This window comes from Phoxinus phoxinus, assembly GCF_949152265.1.
Source record: "Phoxinus phoxinus genome assembly, chromosome: 25".
In the NCBI taxonomy this organism is placed as follows: Eukaryota; Metazoa; Chordata; class Actinopteri; order Cypriniformes; family Leuciscidae; genus Phoxinus; species Phoxinus phoxinus.
In genome coordinates, this window is record NC_136900.1 from 20074736 (window position 1) to 20088527 (window position 13792).

General features: G+C 36.5%; 1 protein-coding gene across 3 annotated transcripts in view; it reads right to left on the minus strand.

Annotated features, from left to right (window-relative positions):
• The window catches only part of otud7a (OTU deubiquitinase 7A), a 79881-nt gene extending 70236 nt beyond the window's left edge, over positions 1-9645 (minus strand). Inside the window, exon 1 of one of the 3 annotated variants that reach the window (XM_079603254.1) lies at positions 9514-9645. The gene's annotated coding sequence lies outside the window, so the exon portion shown is untranslated. Of the gene's footprint in view, positions 1-1795; positions 2011-9513 lie in introns of those variants that run through there. The other 2 variants (XM_079603256.1, XM_079603257.1) reach the window with 2 other exon arrangements.
• Between the last annotated feature and the right edge of the window lie 4147 nt (positions 9646-13792).

Consider the following 13792-nt stretch of genomic DNA (forward strand, 5'->3'; position numbering starts at 1 on the left):
AAGATAATTACAATGAAATAACTAGTCATGAAACTCGAGGGCAATCACATCATTACCACATGACACAATCTGATTGGCCTCTGATGATACAGCAGCCAATGAGATTCCTTACACAACATTTAAATAGTCTGGTTCATTTTAATTCTGTTGACTAATCCAGCAGCACGTTATCAAAGTTCCTCTGAAACCCTCCACCTGCCTAGATCTGCTACGGGATTTAGGCTATGTCTATTTCTATCATGACAACAAACAAGTACAGGTACATTCTTCTGCAAATACATACTGCATAAATAGCATATATAAAATTACCTATAGCAGATCTATACAGGTGGAGCTGGGGATGCTGGAGGGTTTCAGAGAAACTCTGAAAACGTGCTGCAAACCGCTATGGTGAATGCTAACCAGTCATTTACTGTAAATGCTGAGCAGCAAGCTCATTGGCTCCAGATGCGACATAAACCAGTCAGCTTGTGCAATAAACAATGTGATTATCATCAGTGCTTGCCTATGTAATGATTCCACTGATGGCAAGTTTGAAGAACCCAAGTGCAGTATTTATTAAATTCAAACATGAACAATCTCAAATTAAACAAAGACTTGGCTTGACATGGAACTATAAACTTAAACATTATCTGAAAACTCACCAAACAGTGGTTACACAAACAATACTAGAGCAAGACGCATGGCAAACATGAGGGCTTGAATACACAAGGACTAGTGACTAAACAAGACACACCTGTGAACATAATTAAGACAATATTAACCAATGGCAACTTGACACAAGAGAGGCACATGGCAGGATCACATGATGGCAAGGGAGTCACATGACAATACAGGACACATGAAACGTGAACCCAAAACAAACTATACATTACAGACTACTTATTTTTAACGATGGACCAATGAGCAAGATATTGCTTCCTTGGTTTAATTATAAATCCAATCAGATCCTTATATGAGTGTAATTTTCTGTAGATCCATCAAGAAGCATCTAGATCAGGGGTGGGCAATTAATTTGCCCAAGGGGCCACATGAGAAACTGGGGCGGTTATAGAGGGCCGGACCAATACACTTAACTCAGTTCTGCCCAATATATTACATCTCTCTCAAAAAAGAAAAACAGTAAATGAAATTAATTAAATTAACACAACACACAATTATATAACTATTTAATTAACATTCACAAAAACTTTCTTTTTTTAGCTGACATATTTAAGGGCTAACGGTAAACTCGCATTTCTTGAACGCTGTCCTGCATGAGCGCGAATACAGTTGAGTGAAGGTGCATGTCACACACACTGTGACTGACGTAAATAAAATAAACAAAATCAGTTGCCTTGACAGCAGTCCATAACTTTTGGCACTCTAGCGGTTATTAAACAGAACTGCATGCGTATTGCGGAAGAACATTGCAGCCGGAACTACTTCTCTCATGTCTATGACGAGTCACTCAGGGACAGTGTTACTCTGCAGCGGTGCCGACTCGACCGGCCTAAAATAGTCCGAATATAAACACTGATTATAGGTGTACCATAGTGATTCAGGATAAGACACAAACACGGTTTGGAACATTGATTCATGATGTACACACTCAATATCTAATTTTTTATATATTGAGAAAATAAAAAAAAATTACGGACTCCAGCTTTTATTTACCAATTACATTACGTGGGCCGGTCAAGGATAGCCAGAGGGCCTGATGTGGCCCGGGGGCCGTACAATGCCCAGGTCTGATCTAGATCAACAAACAAATTAAAATTCATGACCTTGACCTTCAGTAACCCTGTCCTCATACCTCCATCATAAGAACTTCTCACCCGTCTCCAGTATGTTCTTCAGCCTCACACCAGCGAGTCCTGACCTGACCCAACGTCTGTCGGATTGAGGGGCATATTTAACCTGTCAGGTCCTCCGTCCCATGGCCTCTGTTCCTGGTCCAGTCTCTGAGCTGTCAGCTTGATTCCTCACCACACTTTGAATTTCTCCACAGACTGTCAGTCACGTCTGAAGTTTGACTCTCACTTCGGCTCATGAGGACAAGCTGATCTTTCTTGAGGACATCTCTACTAGGTAATACAGCAAGTGACTTGTTTTAGTTCTGTGACGTCATGACGTTTGGTTACAAAACACTCAAGGACTTAATTAAGCGAATTGTGACTTTCAATTTTTGGGTGAACTATTTCTAGAAAAGCTATTGTTGTCAATATTTGAACTGTGGTATGATTACGCCATTATTTTATTTATTTATCTGTATTTGGTTCATTATTGGATATTTAATTGTACAGCTCATTCTCCTATTTTAACATTTAGATTAACTTTGCCATCGTTTAACACTGCCTTGAAGTTCATTTTTAAAAACACTAATACTAATGTTGTTAAATGTTATCTTTAGCAAATCTCAAAAACAAATATCCATATTTAATACTGCATATACTGTAAAAGAAATACATAAAAGAAAAAGACAGCCCAGATATTATAATAATATTAACTGTGTAATACACTATTTTGTAGAGGGGTATTAAAAATAATAATAATAATGGATTACTCTTTAATATATTTATCCGTGGCATTTCAAATTTGGCTTTCGTCACTATTTATGTTTGTCTTTCTTCAGAAAAAATATGAACAAAATAAAAAATTATAGCTGGGGAAGTTTCTAAAATTTAGGCTAATCTATAAAAACACAAATTTAAAATAACTTCTGCCAAAATTCAGTACATCCCTAATCTCAGGTCAGCATAAACTTTACACAACAAAAGAATGAACTGTTTGAGAAGCTGCAAATTCATTACAATTCCTCAGACAAGGACACATCCCACAACAAGCCATATTCTCCTCTATAAACCTCTGCACTCTGCTTCACACAATCTAAACTCATCAGCACACATCTTGTCAGTCGTCACTTTGAATTCAAATAGGATTAAAGTGAACATTGTCTCAAAGGTCATCACATACACATGCTACTATGGATCTATCCATCCATCCATCCATCTTCCTTTGTGGCCTGATTTGGCCTATATATAACTATACTGGCAAGCTTTTCCTTGATCTGGAGTATCTGAGTGTCTGTATGCACGGCCCGACAATCAGCATGAACGTTAACACCGAGATTAGAGACGGAGATCGTGAACGAGAGAGATTTCAGGAAATGAAAAGTCATCACAGAACGACCCCGTCCCACACTCTGACCTGCGCGACCCTTCCTGATTTTCTCCCGCTGTCTTTTCAATCCCTTCATTCCCTACGTTTTCTCCGTGGACCGCTCCTCCCCGACAATCCCTTTTGCCCTCTGGGTGACCTCTCCCTTCTTGTGGACAGACCACTTAACATTGCTTCCCCACCTGTGGAGCCGCGGAGGGAGCGGGGAGCACTTCAAAAGCCCCGTGCAGTGATTGAGCACTGATTGCTGTGGGCCACTTGACTCATTTCATCTCATCTCAAGGACTAAAACTTCTGGAGAATGAGGTGGGAGGCAGATGGAATTCTGCGGAAAAAAAGCAGCTTCTGCCTTTGATGGGATGAGCTTCCTTTGTAAGCCCAGTTGAGCAACACTGAAATGGTCTTGACAACTTTTACCAAGCCAAACAATCAAAAAGGACAACACATTACACTTTTCCAAAAGTTAAATGCAAAATACAACAGCTATTTCCTATATTTAAACCACTTTCATGTTGACACTAAATATAGCCTAGTCTAAAAATGTGGAGGATGTTATGCTTTATAGAGTTACATCTTAGGGAAAAGGACGGTGATATACTAAATTTTCCCTCACTCTTGGTTACATTTACATTTGTTCTTGGCAGATACTTTCCTACAACAGGGACTGACAATGAAGTGCATACAATGTGTTTATGGCAATTGGTAGTTAAATTTCTCTTGATGTGCCAAGTTTGCAAATGCATAGACAGAGAATAATGATGGAAAGTTCCAATGGACCAGAATTTAAATGAAAAAAAGAAAATCCGTTACACTTTATTTTAAGGTGTCATTGTTACAGTGTAATAATACAATTAATTACTGAGTAGATTTAATTAACAACATGTACTTACTATAGGGTTAGGGTAGGATTAGGATTTAGTTGAGGGTTAGTTGCATGTAATTATGCAAAATTAAAAAGTACATGTAACATTTGTAACAAGGACACTGTAAAATAAAGTGTTACCAAAAAATCATATGGTTTAAGAAGACTTGGAATATATATGTATGGACTCACTTTTATGGTGCTATTTGGGACTTTATTTGGGTTTTGGATTATTGCATAAATTAAGGTCTGTGACTATCAAAAGCTTATGGTTCTTGCTACGTGTTTTGTTCTAGTTCATCATGATAATCTGATAATCATGATAATCATCAAAACACAATTTTGAAGTGTAAATATCAGCAGAAGTCAAAAGCTAAACGTAGGCTATAAATGAACTACACCACGGTCACATTACTTCAACCTCACCATCATTATGCTTCCAACAACTATTTCAGTCTTCTTTTTTTTTTACATTTTTCGCTGAAAGTTTGAGTTATATTAGTTTGTAAGAGCACGGTAACAAACACAACGAGGCTGTGAAGGTGGACTAGTGAGTAGATGAGATGACATTTAATGTCCCGACAAGCTCTGTAGTCCCATTTAGCCTCTTGCTAGCAACCTAATTTTACAAGTAAAAGATTTTTTTTTTTTAAATCACAAGAGGGTATTTTGTTTTGTAGAATAAAACATGCAAAAAACTTGAGCTTGTGTTCACCACAGACCTTATTTCAAGCATTTAACCAAAAAATATTTAAAAAAAAACATTGACTACAAGACGACGGAACCGGAAGTGCTAAAATACTAACTCGTTTCCAAATTTTGGCCTACAAAAATACATCATCCCTGCATCCCTGTATGCATGCAGCTCAATCTTTCTAGCCAGTTCAACTTCCTTGCACATGCGCCTTGAATGTTTTTGCACAGAATAACAACAAACTACTGGAGACGCAGGAACAACAAATGCTTTTGTTGATGAGAACTTGTATGAAGGGGTTAAGAGTTACACACAACTCTAGTTTAAAATATATCAAATACATTTTATCGCTCATAACATTTGGAGAGAAATAGTGCAGACACTGGACAAGTGGGAAACATTATTGTGCGCATATGTTCTTATACACTATTAAATGGAGTATCGGCTTACATTGGCGCCCTTGCTCGTTGACCTACTAATCAACTAACATAATCATTATTAGAGTATTTAAAACACAAAATACATTTACTTACACATTTAAGAATTGGAATATCAAGTATTTCACAATCTTGATAATATTTTGAAAAATACATCAGTCATAGAGCACAAAACAGTGGATATCAACTGGTTTAGCTTCAAACCCAAGATTAAATATGGGATATCAAGTGGCAATCCATCAGATCAATAAATATTTAAAAATTAGATATTATTATTATTATTAATTTCTTTAGCATTGTTTGTTCACTCTGGCCACGTCCCAAGTCCGTGATCTCTTGTAACAAATTAATAAAGTGAATGTCAGACTGTGGAGCCGATCTCAGCGACCTCAGCTCTGCTAGTAAAGTGTTTGTGACATGGACAGAATTACATGTAGTAACTGATCAGTTGCCAAACATTGTCCCCTGGTGTCGCGTTGCACAGTGGCTGCGTCGGCCCGGGGTGTCCACTTTGGTGCCCTGCCCTGATCGTTCCATCTGTCTCCAAATCATCAATGTTTTGGAAAAGAAAGCTGGAGTCTTGCAGGCTGGGTCAATAGGGGCATCCTGGATTGTATGGCAGCATTTGAAACAATCAGGTCAAGGTCATTCGTATTCTTGTGTGCCACCTACTTGGGTGAAGGTCTGCACAGACAGCCGGCAACAGACACTTCGTCGAGTTTTGTCGGATCAGTGTACTGTCGGAGCTTGTTTTCACGGATTCACCTTTTCAAAATTTCCCTTCTGGGATTAAGAAAATATCTCTTTATCTTTTTGCTATTTTCTAATGCTTTGAGTTTAACCTTAAGTCCCTAGTAGGATTAATAATGGCTGTCAACTCAGATTGTAATCCAGTTTGCAAGGGCCTAGTTATTTTACAATATCAGAAATTAATATTGCTGGATAATTCAGGTGGTTTTAAAAATATTATATACACAGTCACCGGACACTTTATCAGGTACACTGCACGTTAACGGAAATATCTAATCAGCCAATCACATGGCAGCAACTCAATGTATTTAGGCATGTAGACGGTCTAGACGAAACTAAGCAAACTAAGCATCAGAATGAGGAAGAAAGATGATTTAAGTGACTTTGAACGTGGCATGGGGTTGTCGGTGCCAGACGGCCTGGTCTGAGTATTTCAGAAACTGCTGATCTACTGGGATTTTCACGCATAGACATCTCTAGGGTTTACAGAGATTGGTCTGAAAAGAGAAAATATACAGCGAGCGTCAGTTCTGTGGGTGAAAATGCCTTGTTGATGCCAGAGGTCAGAGGAGAATGGCTAGACTGGTTCCAGCTGATAGAAAGGGAACTAAAATAACCACTGGTTATAACCTAGGTAAGAGCATCTCTGAACTCGCAACATGTCAAACCTTGAAGCAGAAGAGCTACAGCAGCAGAACACACACCGGTGATACTCCTGTCAGATAAGAACAGCAAACTGTGGCTACAATTCACACAGGCTCACCGAAACTGGACAGTAGAAGTTTGGAAAAACGCCCCTGGTCTGATGAGTCTCGATTTCTGCTGCGACATTCAGATGGAGGGTCAGAATTTGGTGTAAACAACATGAAAGCTTGGATCCATCCTGCCTTGTATCAATGGTTCAGGCTGCTGGTGGTGTAATGGTGTGTTGTATATTTTCTTGGCACACTTTGTGCCCTTTAGTACCAATTGAGCATTGTTTAAACACCACAGTCTACCTAAATATTGTTGCTGACCATGTCCATCCCTTTATGATCACAGTGTATCATCTTCTGATGGATACTTCCAGCAGGATAACACGCCATGTCTCAAAGCTCAAATCATCGCAAACTGGTTTGACATTACAATGAGTTCACTAAACTCAAATGGCCTCAACAGTCACCAGATCTCAATCCAATAGGGATGGGATGTGGAGGAATGGGAGATTCACATCATGGATGTGCAGCCGACAAATCTTCAGCAACTGCGTGATCATATCATGTCAATTTGGACCAAAACCTCTGAGGAATGTTTCCAGCACCTTGTTGAATCATTTAATCGAGGAATTAAGGCAGTTCTGAAGCCAAAAGTGGGTTCAACCCAGTACTAGCAAGGTGTGCCAAATAAAGTGGCCGATGTGTATATATACATATCCTAAAATGCACATAAATGTACAGTATATTTTTTTTAATCAACATTATGAAAAACTCAAAGACAAAACAAACGGTTGCTTGACACACACCATTATAAAGCCTGTCTGCACATTGCCAGAAATGTCTAACTTCAATGGATGAAAGTCTCCTGTTACAGAGAAGCTGTTAATGAGAAAAGAAAATATTTTTCAAGGTATTCAATGCGTTCTTGTGAGTGCTGTTTGATGCTAAAACAAACTGACAACAGCGTTAGAGGCCAAGCTTGAATTCAGGCCTCCAATAACTTCCCGAATGACTTCCATTCTTAAGAAACCACAAGCACACAACATTAACACTGTTATATAAGTTAGAATCATTCAGGAGTCAACGTCAGGAATCTAAAGGCCATGTTCAGACAGCAGCAGAATACGGTTGTACGTCCACTATTTGACTCCTTAATACGCTATGTTCACACACAGTTCAGTTATTTGAAGGACTCAGAAAACCTGTGCTGTGTGAACGCAACTGGACTGGACGACTAGTTGTCTGTCATGTCATGTGTTAGAGAGCTGCTCTGCGCTGCACAAACAAAGTAACAGAGTAAATGTAGCCTTTTGGCCATACTCTTTTGGCCAGCTTTGGCGAAACATACTCTTTTGGCCAGCTACGAAATTCCCAATATTTTTTTAACTAAGGCAAAGCAACAATATTTCATGAATCAAATTAAGCTTAAAGGTGCAGTCAGTAAATTTTTGTCATAAAAGTACAAGTAGTGTTTGGACTTTATACTGACACCTACTGGCCTGGATGTATGGCGTTTGTTTTCTAACTGCAGTTGTTTTATGTTTTGTTTTGTTTCTTTTCCTGTATGTTTCTCTTTTTATGCTTAAATTATTTTTTATATAGCATTGTAAGCACTTGCTTAAAGTGCTATATAAAGAAAATAGTATTTTTGCAATTAGTAATAGAAGTATTAGTAACTCTGGTCACATGATCTCAAAATGGTGCCTAAGGGGGCGACCCGCTCCATGTAAAATAAGAGTTATTTTTTATATTTTTTATACTGCCTAGAGCAGTGATTCTCAAACTTATGTGATTAAACAATATTTTTTAACAATTCAGCAATATAGACAATATATTTACTTCTGGAATGATGACAAATGTGCTCCATTAAAGATATAATTTAAGGAGAACAATTTCGGGAAGCAGTCCCGCGCAGATGGTCTCTACAAGATTATACAATTATATTCAAATATAATATTTTTTCAAATTATTTATTTATTTAGTAACTAGCCACTTTGTGACCAGCAACAACTAACTGTACATTACGCTTTATGTACCTTAATTTATTTTTAATAATTATAAATAAGTAATCTCGAAGCTCCCTGGAAATTGAATGCAACCACTTGGTTGAGAACCACCAGCCTAATGTAGCCTACAAATAATCTCAGCATTTTACAGGTTTTTCCAAAACTGTTGTGCATTTCTAAAACTTTGGTTGAGAAAAAAATTTACTGAGTGCACCTTTAAGCTAAAAAAAAAAAAAAAAAATACTGAGCTCAACAGCCCAGCTCAGGGCCTAAACGCACCATTGGATAGCTAGTAGGTTGTTTACAGGTACCTTCAGCCCATACATAGCACCTAAAGTTGGCAATATATTAAAAAAGGATCTGTAGGTCGAATAACCAAAGAGCCTTCTTGACACACACACGCATGCTGATTTCTTCTATGGATTTGTGCCTACAGAGGCATTGAACATGAATGCATCCACCTATCATCCTCCTCTTACATCAAATACAGCCTAATAGGATATATTTGATCATTATTTTGTAATCCACAAACGGCTTCCCCCCCCTGTCAGCCTGTTACGCAACAGTCCCAACCCATACTGATATATAGTCATATAATGTGTGTACAGACAAAGAAAATTCAATCCCCAATCATATCGCAATGGATTTGATGATGATGCGCTGAAAGACGCCCTTACCTCAAATCCAGCAAATAATCGGCTATTTATTATGCCACACAAGTTCCTTTGTTGAAACTGGCCTCGATTGGGAAAATAAATAAATAAAAACACTGTATACCCGCAAGATGCGTCTTATAGCGGTCCGGCCACGTACAGAAGACAGGTGCACCTGCGCAAGGATCCCTACAGCCTCTTATCGCACACACAGATGCTCCTCGTGCCAGTAAGCTATTATTTAAGACGCGTCTTACCGTTCCTCAGTCAGTCCTTGGTGTATTCCTCATCGTCCATATATCAGTCCGCTCGAGAATGGCTTTAAAATCATATGCCCAACCCGCTGTATTCTTTCACATCCTCATGTCATTCACTGATGCAGCAGTGCCACCGAAGACACGCCCACCTCATCTCTTGCCCCCACTTGAATGACGTAAAGAAGCAAGAGACTCCGCCCACATCCCCCTTTCATGTCTATTGATTGACGTAAGAAATGTGCTGCAGACTCCGCCCACCTCTGGAAAACAGCTGCCTGTAGGACTGCTGGCTCAGTTTGTGGTAGCCTACTTTATATAATATATATATAGACTATAAACAATAGGCTACTGTTTGGTATAAAAGCAAAAGACTATTTGAACATGTACTATTATTAATATTAAAATATTATAATGTTGATAGATAAAGGCGCATGTTTTTTTGTATTTATGTGAATTATTACGTATTTATATTCAAAGACCATTTCGCACAACTAGTAATGGCTTGAAACCATCCTTAATTTTTTTATTTTATAAAACAGAATATATATATATATATATATATATATATATATATATATTTTTTTTTTTTTTTAAACGACAATGGAAATTTGTATTATTTGTTTTATTTTTCTATTCTACTTTTCTGTTTTATAAAATAAAAAAAAATCCGCCCACATATATATATATATATAATGGAGTTTTTGGACATTTTTAAATTACATTTCTCAGAATAATTTATTCCTCAAAATTGGATTTAATTTGAATGGAAAACTTTTCTCAAATGTCAATCAACAGAAATAAGATGGTACTTGGCGTTGATTGACTATTCATTAATATTGCAATTTGTAATATTTGTTAGTTATGTACCTATTTGAATGATTTTTCAAAACTCAAAATATAGCCTACACTGTAAACAATAATATGATCAATAAGTTATGACAACATATGTTTTTACATTGCTTTAACTAATCAAAATAAGTTAAGCCATTTTCAACTTTTTTTATAAGTTGCACAAGATTCAACAAATTATCAAGTCAGTTTAATGTAATTTAAGTTGATATAACTCAAAAATTCAAGTTGATTGTACTTAAAACATTTAAGGCAACAACTTAATTTTTTTTACAGTGTACTCATCTAATAATAAATAAATGGAAATAATATGTAAGGACAATATGGCCATTGATTATAATGCCATGACATTGAATTTAATTGAAGCATTTTGTAACTGCAGAGAATATTATATTGTACAGGCCTATAATAATAATGATAATAATAATATATAGGAAAAAAAACCGTGTTGCTTCTCTAAATATGTTAATTATTTTGTTAAGTGTATTGCTGGTTTAGCAAGTAAAGAACAGAAAATATTTACAAATACACTAAGGCTTTCTACTAAAGCAAAGGAGGCCCTGTATTTTGAACGGATAAATCCCCAATACTGTACACTCTGACGCCCTCTATTGGTCATTTGTCTTCATAGATTTGCACAGAGGTCAGTACATAGGCCTACTCTAGAATAGGATTTACAGGTTATGAATCAGGGTCCTCTAAAAACACAATTTTTCTCTTCTTTGAAAGCCCTTATAATGGATATAAGACAAAAAAAAATATTGCAGCTATATAACATTTTTATTTATTAACCCATTTATACAAAAATAGTGTCAACATTAGGAATGTTGTATGTCAAACTATGGCAATATATCAAAATGATCCACAGAGAATATATTGTTTTATACCTTAGGCTAGTTAGCACACACAATCTGTTTACCAATGAGGCCAAGACAGCTTCACAAGAGCTGAAGTCCTCTGGGGCAGAAATATGAGAAACGCACGAGACAACAATATCATGCAGCATGTGCATTTCATAAATCTGGAATATGAAGTCAAGGGAAAAGCTGATCACATCTCATGTGTGTAAATGGGTTGAAAAGAAGGAAATACGGTGAGATTAAAAAAACCCAATAAGCTCTGAAACTTGCAGACTTCCTTCAACTGGAAAGTGACCCAAATAGCGAGTAAAAACAACCTGGAGCTTTAATAGCAAACGTTTAATGGGCATGTCCTTAATCCAGTTATGTTATGCCTTAAAAATCCTGCTCACATATATCTTAGAGTCAGAGCAAATTTGCCAAAATGAATGTGCAACTATTATAGGCTAACTTTAGAAACTTTTTAAAAACAAAATCTAATATATGATGGATTGTGCTGAGAATTATGGGGATTGTCTTAATATTGCCTTAATAATTTGTTGGTCCATTATTTATTTAAATAAATTATACTTATTTATTTATTTCTAACACACATTTTAACATAAAATAAATTGCAGTTCCTTTTAAAATATAATGTTTTACCATATTGTAAAATGTACGGTACCATTTATATAATTTAGTCATATGAATAAAATGATTACCACTGTACATTATGAAATACATACTGATTACTGTTAAATAATCTCAGATGAATTAGTTATATATTTTTATAGTTTAAAGTTTTTATGGTAAAACTTTACAATTTTCATTTGTTAACAGTTATAGTTAACAAGAACTTACAGTGAACAATACTTCTACAGCATTTCTTATAGTTAATGTTAATGTTTATTCACTATAAAACAATAAATGTGTTTGCAATGTTTTTACATTGTTTTAACTTATCAAAATAAGCTATTTTAAACTTTTTTTATGTTATACAAGATTCAACAATTTTTTTTAGGGTCAGTTTAAGTTGAAATGACTCAAACATCCAAGTTGATTGTACTTAAAACGGTTTAAAGGCAGAAACGTTACAGTGTTAAAACAAAAATAAGACCTTTTTGTAAAGTGTTACCTTTTTTACCATGTTTTTTAAAGTGGGCTACCACATTAAATTAAATTTAATTAAATGTATAAATTACGGTATTATACAACAATAGTATTATTATTATTATTACTAAGAATGCATTATTATTTAAATATGAATAATACTGTAGGCCTACTATTATTATTATTACACATTTAAGTAGGCTACTGTAGGCTATATAAAGGGGTAGCTTATGAACTGTGCATTAGCCTACTGCATACCTGTCAACACTCCCGTTTTCACCGGGACTCTCCCGTATTTCACACCCATCTCCCGCCCCCCTCCCGTTTTGTCCTTTCTCCCGTGAAACTCCCGTAATTTGTGTTCCCAAACGTTGTTATATGAATAATCACATCAATATATTATTCCAAGGTTGCCCAGTTGCCAGATCTTGTATGAAACCCATCCTACTCGCGCAATCAACACATCATCCACATTTCAACCCATTTGTGAGTTAAACCTGGCAACCTACAACTCAGTTGCGCTGTTGACGTGCGCAGATCGACGCGGGAAGTTGAATAAAGCGATCACTGGTAGAAATGGGAGGAGAAGACTCCGTGGTAAATATTTCACGTAATTAACGCAGCATACGTTTTTTCTGTCATCCTTTGGCTGGCGTTACATTATATGATGCGCTTGTATTCTTGCAAATGCTTTTAAACCATTCACGCAAAGACAAATTGAGCGCCGGAATCGAGTTCTCTTTCGGCTTGAAGTTGACCGAACTAACACGCAATTCTGCAAAAATGTCCGTTTTGTCGAGTAGCCTATCCTCATAAGAGCAGACTGGGCACTCTTAAATTAGTTAAATAGTTTTAAATGAACAAAGAAGAGTTGTGAGAGAATGATGCGCGTGTGAGATCCGCGTGCGTCTCTCTGTCAGCAGCGACTGCTCTTAAAGACACAGTAGCCAAAAAATCTTTCTGTCAGTAAAGTTAATCAAAGAACACAGGGAACAGAGAAAAACACTCACTGCTCTTGACAAAAGAACATTTGTAACTTTAATAATGATTCATCTATGTATAATTTAACATTTATGCAGTGCAAACTGTTTGATAACTTTATAAAATTTCTGTATATTTCTTACCTTTTAGACAAATAATTAAAATATACGGTCTTTGTTGTTTCTACATTAATTTGGAGATTAAATGTGAAATTATGACATTATAAAATATATAAAAAACAAGTTTTTTTTATCGTGAGTAATCACATAATTTTTTTTGTTTTTAACCAAGCAACCCCCCCCCCCCGTCGTTCAGATCCCCCCCCCTCCCCCCCATCGTTCAGATCCCCCCCCCCCCCCCCCCCCCATCGTTCAGATCTCCCGTATTTCAGTACCCAAATGTTGACAGGTATGGCCTACTGTTAAATATTCTCAGTTAGATATGCTTTAACAAAATGTTAGAATGGAGGTTGAAGCACTGAATAATTCAGTGTTTTCCGT